This window comes from Coregonus clupeaformis, chromosome 17 (genome assembly GCF_020615455.1).
Source record: "Coregonus clupeaformis isolate EN_2021a chromosome 17, ASM2061545v1, whole genome shotgun sequence".
Lineage (NCBI taxonomy): Eukaryota > Metazoa > Chordata > Actinopteri > Salmoniformes > Salmonidae > Coregonus > Coregonus clupeaformis.
The window spans coordinates 69,194,793-69,204,818 of record NC_059208.1 but is presented as its reverse complement, the minus strand read 5'-3'; the positions used below and the strand labels follow the sequence as shown (position 1 = coordinate 69,204,818).

The window sequence follows — 10,026 nt, the reverse complement described above, 5'->3', positions numbered from 1 at the left end:
AACTCACCCCAGGATTTTAAAGCCCTAACACTGGTCAGGGTAGATAAAGAGAGAAACAGAGAAGTGTAATTTCAGAAGTGTAATTTCAGAGTTCCGAATAGCACGTGACCGCGGCAATACTAGACATGCACGTGGTGAGTCCATCCATATAGTAATTGTGCTGAAATGTATAAATGTAATATATTTAGATAAGGTTAGCAGCTTATAAGCCTATGAATTTCAGAGTTATATTGATGATTAATAAGGTTAATATGACCATATTGATTATCAATTTCCACAACACAAAGACAAATGTACCGAAGACCCTTCATCCCTCATAAAGCGATTATGAATCATGCAAACATGAAAATATGTTTTTGCCAATTTTCAAATTCAGCACTCTCACTTATAAAGAGTCCTATAGGAATGTGGGAACTTCTCTCCTGGAATTCTTGAGATGTGGTCAATAATGCAATTACCTGCAAATAATGACAGCCATTTTGTAAAATGTGCCTACAGTTCCTTACTATCAACATTACTACTGCCAGGTTACAGCAACCTGACCTATTTTGTGTTTCCTTTCTTGCATAGGCTACACCAGGGGAAGGCAACCCTGGTCCTGGAGTGCTGCAGGCACTTCATGTGTTTGATTTAACCAACCTGGAAGACCAGGTGTGTTGAATTTAGGCAATCACTGAACTGATCAATTAGCTCAGTTGGTCAGCTGTGGTGCCTAGTTGGAACAAAATCCTGCAGTACCTGCGGTGCATGAACAGGGTTGCCTACCCCTGGGCTACAGTGTAGGCTACCTATTTCCCCAGGGTTTTCCTAACTCGGTTCTGCCAAACTCGGTTCTACTCAACACGTGGTAGTGTTGAGTAGACCTACCCTCACCTTTGATGTAGGCTAGATCGCTAGAGTAGACGCATGCCAAGGATGCCCCCTGCAGGATATAGGTAGCCTACCGAGGGCGCATAGGCCTTTCACACAAGTGTTCTCCTCAAGCGGGATACTGTGTAACCATAACTGTTTTCTTTATGAGCTTTCTATTTACGTTTTGGATGTTGAACAGTCTCAAGAATCAGGGGGCTTTGTCGCGTGGGCTATAACTCTATTTTTAAGTGACACAACAGTTGAATCACTGAAATGAATCACTGAAATCAAATGAATGAAAATAACAACACACTTTACTGTAAGTGGATGAAATATGCTCACCAAATGTATGTGGAAAGATGGAAATAAAATTGCCCTATTCTTGATGAACGGGTATGTCATTATGTCAGAAGGAAAATAAAAGCCTACAGTTTTCAAACTCTCATGACGATGATGAATTTGATGATGAAGAAGAATTATGACGTCGCATGGGTAGGTTAGCTATCATGTCCTGCAGAGGGCACTGCTTTGTCTCTTTTAGCAGACTTCTCTCAAGACAACGCGTGACTTTTTCATACCTCTGAATTCCCCATCACATTATGCTACAGAGTGAAATACAATGGTGAGTTTTTAAGATTTACTTAATCCTAACTAGAACTAGCCTATTAGATCAGATTGTGCGATTTCATCATAGAGGAGGTGTTTTTTTTCAGTAGCCTAGTCTATTTTTTACAGCAATTAGGCAAAAATATATAGGCCACCAGTGCCACTAAAATGTTGTCAAATGTAGGCTACACTTATACCATATAAACTGCATCACTGTGTTATGTGTGAATTAATAAAGAAAATGTGAGTGATAAAATGAATAGGGCCGACGGGTAGACTACAACACAACACAAAAATAGTTTTAGGCTATTCCATCAATCTGAAAGTGTAGCCTAACATGGTAATGGCTATGTGGCAGTTGGCAAGCCTATAGCTATAGATGAAAATAGTTGTTCTTTACACACAGGTTTTGTAACTTTAATGTAGAAATGTAGGATGCATCTTGAAATACTAAAGAAGTGAATATCGTACAATTTGAACAGCATAAAGTCAACAGGCCTACTAACGATCTGTATGAGTATTATTTATTAGTATAGCCTAATGTTGGCCTATGTATTTGTTTATTTATTTCGGTTATTTATTTTATCATGGAATTCTTTATATACCCATATTATTATTAATAATATTATTATTATTATTTAATAGGTCTATAAAGACAAAAAACAAAAGCAAAACATCTGGATAGATAAGATAGATATGAATGCAGATATGAGCCCACGTCAAACCCAATAGGCTAAGATCAAGGTGCATTTACATTTTGGGGGGGATAAACAAACTAACAAACAAACACGTCGTTTTTTTATACGGCTGGAATTTTGTTACAGCAGAGAAACTAGCATGTCAAAACCGGCCCCATGCAGGTTTCCCATGAGGCTACTGCTGTGTTATGTAAGCCCCCGAATGAACAAATTTGTTATCCCAGACCCGAGGGCATCTGTTGATGGATACGCTGTCCTAGGGGACAGAGTAAAGCTCCAGTACAACAGCCGGCGCTTATCTTGAAAGGCTTGTTTTAAGTGTTCCTCTGTTAATATACAAAAGATTTAAGGACACCCGTTACCTGACTATTGTGGTATAATCCCATGGTTTTGTGTTAAACTTGCACAGCTGATAGTTCTGACATATGTCTGCTGCTTAAAGGTCCAATGCAGCCGTTTTTATCTCAAATCAAATAATTTCTTGGTAACAACGAAGTACCTTACTGTGATTATTTTCAATTAAAATGGTCCAAAATAAACAAAAATAGCTTTCTCTCCTTGCTAGGACTGTCTGTGGGAGGGGAAAACTGAAAACTATCTGTTATTGGCAGAAAGGTTTGGAACTTTCTTTCTTATTGGTCTATTAACTAATTTACCACCTGGTGTAACTAATTTACCACCTGGTGATATCACCAGGCAGGCCCAAACTCCCTCCCACCAAAACAGGTAGAAATTTCAGGCGGCCTTTTCAAACAGCTTTTACACTAAAAGGGCATTATCATCATTTTCACAACTTCACAGTATTATTCCAACCTCATAGTGTGGAAATATATATAAAACACTCGAAAATCACGTTTTTGACTGCACTGGGCCTTTAAGGGTTTTAGTATTCATTTACAGGCTTTCAATATTTGTTTCATTGCAGGCATATCCTACCAAACGATGTCAGCAAATTATAATTTCATCTTCAATCAAAATAAGCAAAATATATTAAAGCCATAATATTCTATAATTAGGACCTAACCAGTAGATTGTCCGTTAATGTGAGTCACACAAAACAATTGTTCACAATTTCATAGTCCAGAATATTGAAAGGTACATGCATATCTTATTTTATCTTAGAATTTCACGTCACTCCATGTCACTCTCCTTTATGAATAAAAATGATGAAAATTGTGGCTCAAAAACCAAGAAAAAGTGTGTGTCCGTGTGTCCGTGTGTGTGCGTGTATGCATGTTTGTGTGTTTGAACAGAGAGACAAAAAACTTTGCAAAATATCTTATCAAATGGAGCCGTAAGTAATAGCCTAATATATATATTCTGCAGCAACCCTTCCACAACGTGGCCTGCCGGTCCTGCACAGTGACCCATGATAGCACTGTTAGTGCACAGGGGAGTGTTTGGTGTGTGTAGTGGGTGTGGAGGGGTGTGAAGGACTTAGACTGAGGGGAGTGGTGGGACACTGAGGGGAGGGTAGAGGAGGTCTGGGGTGGGGTGGGACACTGAGGGGAGGGGAGAGGAGGAGTGGGGTGGGACACTGAGGGGAGGGGGAGATGAGGGGTGGGGTGGGACACTGAGGGAAGGGGGGAGAGGAGGGGTGGGGTGGGACACTGAGGGGAGGGGGAGAGGAGGGGTGGGGTGGGACACTGAGGGGAGGGGGAGAGGAGGGGTGGGGTGGGACACTGAGGGAAGGGGGAGAGGAGGGGTGGGGTGGGACACTGAGGGAAGGGGGAGAGGAGGGGTGGGGTGGGACACAGGGGAGGGGAGGTCTGGGGTGGGGTAGGACACTGAGGGAGGGGGGAGATGAGGGGTGGGGTGGGGTGGGACACTGAGGGAAGGGGGAGAGGAGGGGTGGGGTGGGACACTGAGGGGAGGGGGAGATGAGGGTGGGGTGGGGTGGGACACTGAGGGGAGGGGGGAGATGAGGGGTGGGGTGGGACACTGAGGGAAGGGGGAGAGGAGGGGTGGGGTGGGACACTGAGGGAAGGGGGGAGAGGAGGGGTGGGGTGGGACACTGAGGGAGGGGGGAGAGGAGGGGGTGGGGTGGGACACTGAGGGGAGGGGAGGTCTGGGGTGGGGTAGGACACTGAGGGGAGGGGGAGAGGAGGGGTGGGGTGGGACACTGAGGGGAGGGGGAGAGGAGGGGTGGGACACTGAGGGAAGGGGGAGAGGAGGGGTGGGGTGGGACACTGAGGGGAGGGGGAGAGGAGGGGTGTGGTGGGACACTGAGGGGAGGGGAGGTCTGGGGTGGGGTAGGGGGCTGGGACCAGACTATGAAGGAGACCTGTGAGGCCGGGACTGGGACTCTCCTGAGGACGCCCAGTCCACTTGTGTCTGAGGGGCTGGCTGGTTTATCCCACTTAATCAGCATCCTCTGAGACTGGCACTACCCCTGTGGTCATAAGACCTGCATGGGGTCACTGTGGAGGAGTCCAAATGAAGTGAGGCCAACGGAGACAATGGCTCTGTCAATCAGACTTAACCTGACTTACTTGTGTAATTATTCACTCCATAAATGCAAATTAAATCTCTCCAGTGTTATTTTAGTATAACATACAGGACAATATTTTGCTGTAGGTAGATAGGTTTGAGTCATGTCTTTGCATGTCCCCTTCCTACATCATTGTTCCCGTTCTTGTCAAATGTGTGATGGATACAGTATGACTTTACTAGAGAGTTAGATACTATATTTATCAAAGCTTTGCACCCTCAGATGGATTGGACAGTGGACACACAAAATAATTATTTTCTATCACAGTGTTGACTCACATCAACTGCAAATCCTCCAGTATCATCATAACATCAGATACATCCACAGACAGTGACAAACCACACCATACATAACATGCTGTAGCATACCCTGACAACAGATTAAAATATTCAATTAACATACATAGGCATCATCACAATCTTAAAAAAAAAAAACATATATTTATCTCAGAAACCCAAGAAGATATATGAAGATAAGACATGGTGTCACATTGCTTCCTGCAATTAGCCCGAGCTCTTCCCTTCCGCTGCTGTTTGGGCCATAATTTGTAGTTATTGGGATGGCACAGTGGTTTGGGGGTTGTAGCGGTAATGTCCCGGGGGCGGCTGTCAGTCCTACCCCATTATAAATGACAGAGCTGAGCGAGCCTCCTTGGCTACCTCTCAACACTCCGGGCTTCCTTCGGGGCCTTGCGTAGCAGCATTTGTCAGAGCGTGTGCCCTTTTGATTTTCTAATCCCAGCGCAAGCTGTGGAATGCTGGCCCTCGATGAGATATTCTGCTCACAAACAGTGATTTATGTTCCTTGCGGTTGCAGGGTGCTCAATGGTAAGGAGATTGCAGGTGTTGAGGAGTGGGAGCCCCAGTAAAAGGTTTTAATATGCACACCTCGTGGTCTTTAGGCACAGCTACATCACAAGGATTAGCGCCTTCTGGCCTGCCAGTACCGGGGGGGTGGGTCAATAAATGTTTAAAATGCATATAGGTCCCTACAGTCAGATAGCGATTACACAAACACCCATATATGAAGGATTTTTCCCCCATACACATATTGACATATTTTAAGTCTATATCACATATACACATCGCTATATGTAGTAGGGAACGTCCTGATTTCTCCAAGAGAGGCTTGATCCTGGATCATCATTATTTTGTTGTCTGTGGATCAACAATGCATCAACCAATCAGATAAAATGACGATCCAGGATCAACTCAGCTACTGTAAATTATGTTCCAGGATCAACACAGTTAAATGACCATTTGTTATTTGTTTTTATAAAATAAAAACTGGATCTAAGTTGAGCACAGTTCATCACCAATCAGTAACTATGTCAAAGAGTGCCTGTTATTTTAGATACTTAGAGAATAAATATTTTAAAAAATTGACATCAATAATGCCTCCAGATCTAGGCAAGCAGTGTTGTTGAGAAGCAGTGTAGACTAGTGTTCAACATAACGCTTAGCTTCTCCTCTCTTTATGGAGCAACCCAGTTGACCTTTGCCCCCGATTTGTATTGAAAGTCACAACATAAAATCAAGAACGCAAACGGAGAGAGGTTTTTTTTCAGAGCTCTAGTGTTTGCCCTCTCTCCACCACTTACACTGCTTTGGTGTCTACTTTAAAAGGTAATTGTAGCTTGGAGAGCACATCCTTTTTGTCATGCAAAGCAGAGTGAGGTCTTTTTAGTTCTTTAGCTTCAACTGAAGGATTGGCGTTGAGAAATAAAGATTCCATTGTGGTGAAATTCCCCGCCGGCTTTGTTGTAAGATTTACGATTGTTTTAGTGAATGAGTGTTTTGGCAGGAGACTACTGCAATATTTCACTGAGATACATATGTTTTATGGAAACTTCCACAATCTTTTATAAGTGAAGAAGTCACAGTTCAAAATACTTATTTAAAACTATGCGTGAGTTTCATAATGTGATAATAAAAAAAAGGTTATCTGCACCATTTGTGTGCTTAGGTAATTGTTACTGTGCTGTTGACTTATTGTTACTGTGCTGTTGACTTATTGTTACTGTGTTGTTGACTTATTGTTACTGTGCTGTTGACTTATTGTTACTGTGTTGTTGACTTATTGTTACTGTGTTGTTGACTTATTGTTACTGTGCTGTTGACTTATTGTTACTGTGTTGTTGACTTATTGTTACTGTGTTGTTGACTTATTGTTACTGTGCTGTTGACTTATTGTTAATGTACTGTTGACTTATTGTTACTGTGTTGTTGACTTATTGTTACTGTGTTGTTGACTTATTGTTACTGTGTTGTTGACTTATTGTTACTGTGTTGTTGACTTATTGTTACTGTGCTGTTGACTTATTGTTACTGTGTTGTTGACTTATTGTTACTGTGCTGTTGACTTATTGTTACTGTGTTGTTGACTTATTGTTACTGTGTTGTTGACTTATTGTTACTGTGTTGTTGACTTATTGTTACTGTGTTGTTGACTTATTGTTACTGTGTTGTTGACTTATTGTTACTGTGCAGTTGACTTATTGTTAATGTACTGTTGACTTATTGTTACTGTGTTGTTTACTTATTGTTACTGTGTTGTTGACTTATTGTTACTGTGCTGTTGACTTATTGTTACTGTGTTGTTGACTTATTGTTACTGTGTTGTTGACTTATTGTTACTGTGCTGTTGACTTATTGTTTACATTTACATTGTAGTCATTTAGCAGACGCTCTTATCCAGAGCGACTTACAGGAGCAATTAGGGTTAAGTGCCTTGCTCAAGTGCACATCGACAGATTTTTCACCTAGTCGGCTCGGGGATTAGAAGCAGAGACCTTTCGGTTACTGGCACAATGCCCACTATGTTGTTGACTTATTGTTACTGTGTTGTTGACTTATTGTTACTGTGTTGTTGACTTTTTGTTACTGTGCTGTTGACTTTTTCTTTTCTTTTTTGATCAACTTGATTGTTCCCCTTTCTTAGCATAGTACGTCCATATAGCAGCCTAGATATTACAACTGTAAAACAGTTGTACACAACAAATGTTCACAACTACTTAAAAATGTCATATTTCTTTGTACATTGCCATAAAACAACACCGCTGTGCAAGCAAACCATTTTGATTTATAAATCGTTGTCAATGTCTATGAATTATTGTTACGGTAACGTAGTCAGTCAACAGGCAGCTTCCACATTACATTAACATTGATCAAATGTGATGTCATCAGATTATGTGCCTATCAAAAAAAGTCCATTCAGAAATGTGACTGTGGAGACTTTAGTGCAAATTAATGGGTTGAGTGAGTCTGGGTTTTGTCATGACATGTTGCAAACAACTTGACGTGCGCTAACAACCTTCCTCAGTGATTTAATAACAGTCATCTGTGTTAGACCCTACCCCCACCCCTCTCTCTCCTTTTTTCTTTGCCAGAGGGATTGCTATAAACTGCACCAATTTACCTGAGTCCAACCATCTTGTAATGGGTGTGTCTCTCCAACCCTTCCCCCTTCCCTCTGCTTGTTCCGACCAAGGACAGGGGTCAGTTAGAAGGCCTTTCTGGCCCCGTGGCAGATACATAGTTCCAGGCTCCTCATTGGACAGTACTAGTCCAATGACCTTTTCAACTCTTCTCTCCTCCGTGACCCCGAATGCCTAGTGCTTGAAGTCATCATTTTCTACAGGTTTCTCTCTGATGTTTTACCTTCCACGTTTCAATAAATGTTTGCACTTAGCCCAGCTGTAATGAATGTAAAATAATATTATCTTTATGTCTTTATTTGCTGCACAATAAAGGTGAGAAGTCTTTATTAACAGTGTTCCTTTGTGTGTCTCTCTCTATAGGTGGATGTATTCATTACCAGCTCCACAGTGCTCCTGAAGAAAAGACCGGATCCTACCGGTAAGTAAGACACACTGTATGTACAACACAGCAAAAGGTTAAATTACAGTGTTTTAATTTTCTATTAAGTCATCCGGGGTTCCTTGTTAACAGGGAGACGAATCAGTGTTATTGCAATTATGTGGCGCTCTTAATTCAATTTGCCCCTGTGAACTAAAATGAGTTCTAAACTTCCCCATTAAACTTAATTGCTGTTCATTCAATTCCATAAAAGGGGGGGGGGGGGAATCGTCAGGGGAAATCCTGATCATAAATGTAATTATTTTAATAATGGGGGCGCCGGTGTACTAGTTATCCCCCTCATTACCGTACGTGGTTCACTATCGCTCTAGCCTGACAAAACCCAACCAAGATCCTCCTCTGACAGTGTATTTGAGCTGGAACAGGGCAGGGAACCGCCAAACAAATACATGTTCTAGAGGTCAGTGTAGAATTCATTATGTTAGGGTTGTACACGACACAGATCATGGTTTTGGTGATCTTCTCTAAAAATGTGATTATTTTTACCCAGGTTGGAAGCCACATATTTCCAATATTTTCAATCTGATCATTAATAAACTCTACACATTGTCTTCCAGTGCTAAAAAATGTGGACGCAATTTATATACAAAAAAAACAACAGTAAAATGTATTTTCAGAAGAAGAGAAATGTACCTGGAAGCCCTGATCACAGTCACAAGCTCACTCTCTCCATGACGCTCGAAAATGTTGCTCCCCAATGTTACAAAACGGTAGCATTTAGCCCTTTCTCTCTCTCTCTCTCCTCCCTCTCCCTCCCTCCCTCCCTCCCTCCCGCCTTCCTCCTATTTCTTCCCATGTCCATTAGACCTTGCAGACTAATCGAGCAGCACCAATTGCTCCCGCGGTGAGATCATTAAGTAAATTATTTTAAGATCAAACGGCCAGCAGCCACAATGAAGTCCTGTGTAATGGTGACAACATCAGAAGTCTCCCCCTCCTCTACCCCCTCCTGTGAAATTAAAGCCCAGTGGGTAGTTCTCTCTTGCACCTCTCAGGTGGATACCCAGGCCATTAGACTCCTTTTAGCTGCAGGCTAAGGCAGGAACCGCTAATTGGCCGCAGGAACAAAACCAACCCCATTGACAGGATCAGACTTGCATGCCGCTTTTAAAGAGGTGGCAAATTATTGTGAGGGTCCAAAGACAGGAACAGCAGTGGCAGGAGGCTAGCTAGCTAGCTACCATTGTAATAGTCCACATAGGAGAGGCAGGAGGCTAGCTAGCTAGCTACCACTGTAGTGGTCCACCGAGGAGAGGCAGGAGGCTAGCTTGCTAGCTACCACTGTAATGGTCCACCTAGGAGAGGCAGGAGGCTAGCTAGCTAGCTACCACTGTAATGGTCCACCTAGGAGAGGCAGGAGGCTAGCTAGCTAGCTACCACTGTAATGGTCCACCTAGGAGAGGCAGGAGGCTAGCTAGCTAGCTACCACTGTAATGGTCCACCTAGGAGAGGCAGGAGGCTAGCTAGCTAGCTACCACTGTAGTGGTCCACCGAGGAGCGG

General features: G+C 42.7%; 1 long non-coding RNA gene across 1 annotated transcript in view; it reads left to right on the top strand.

Moving 5' to 3' along the window:
• The first annotated feature begins 1,402 nt into the window (after window positions 1-1,402).
• Window positions 1,403-10,026, top strand: part of LOC121585718 — a 50,780-nt gene continuing 42,156 nt past the window's right edge. Inside the window, exons 1-2 of the long non-coding RNA XR_006003890.1 lie at window positions 1,403-1,474; window positions 8,447-8,504. This is a non-coding gene — a long non-coding RNA (uncharacterized LOC121585718). The remainder of the gene's footprint in view (window positions 1,475-8,446; window positions 8,505-10,026) is intronic.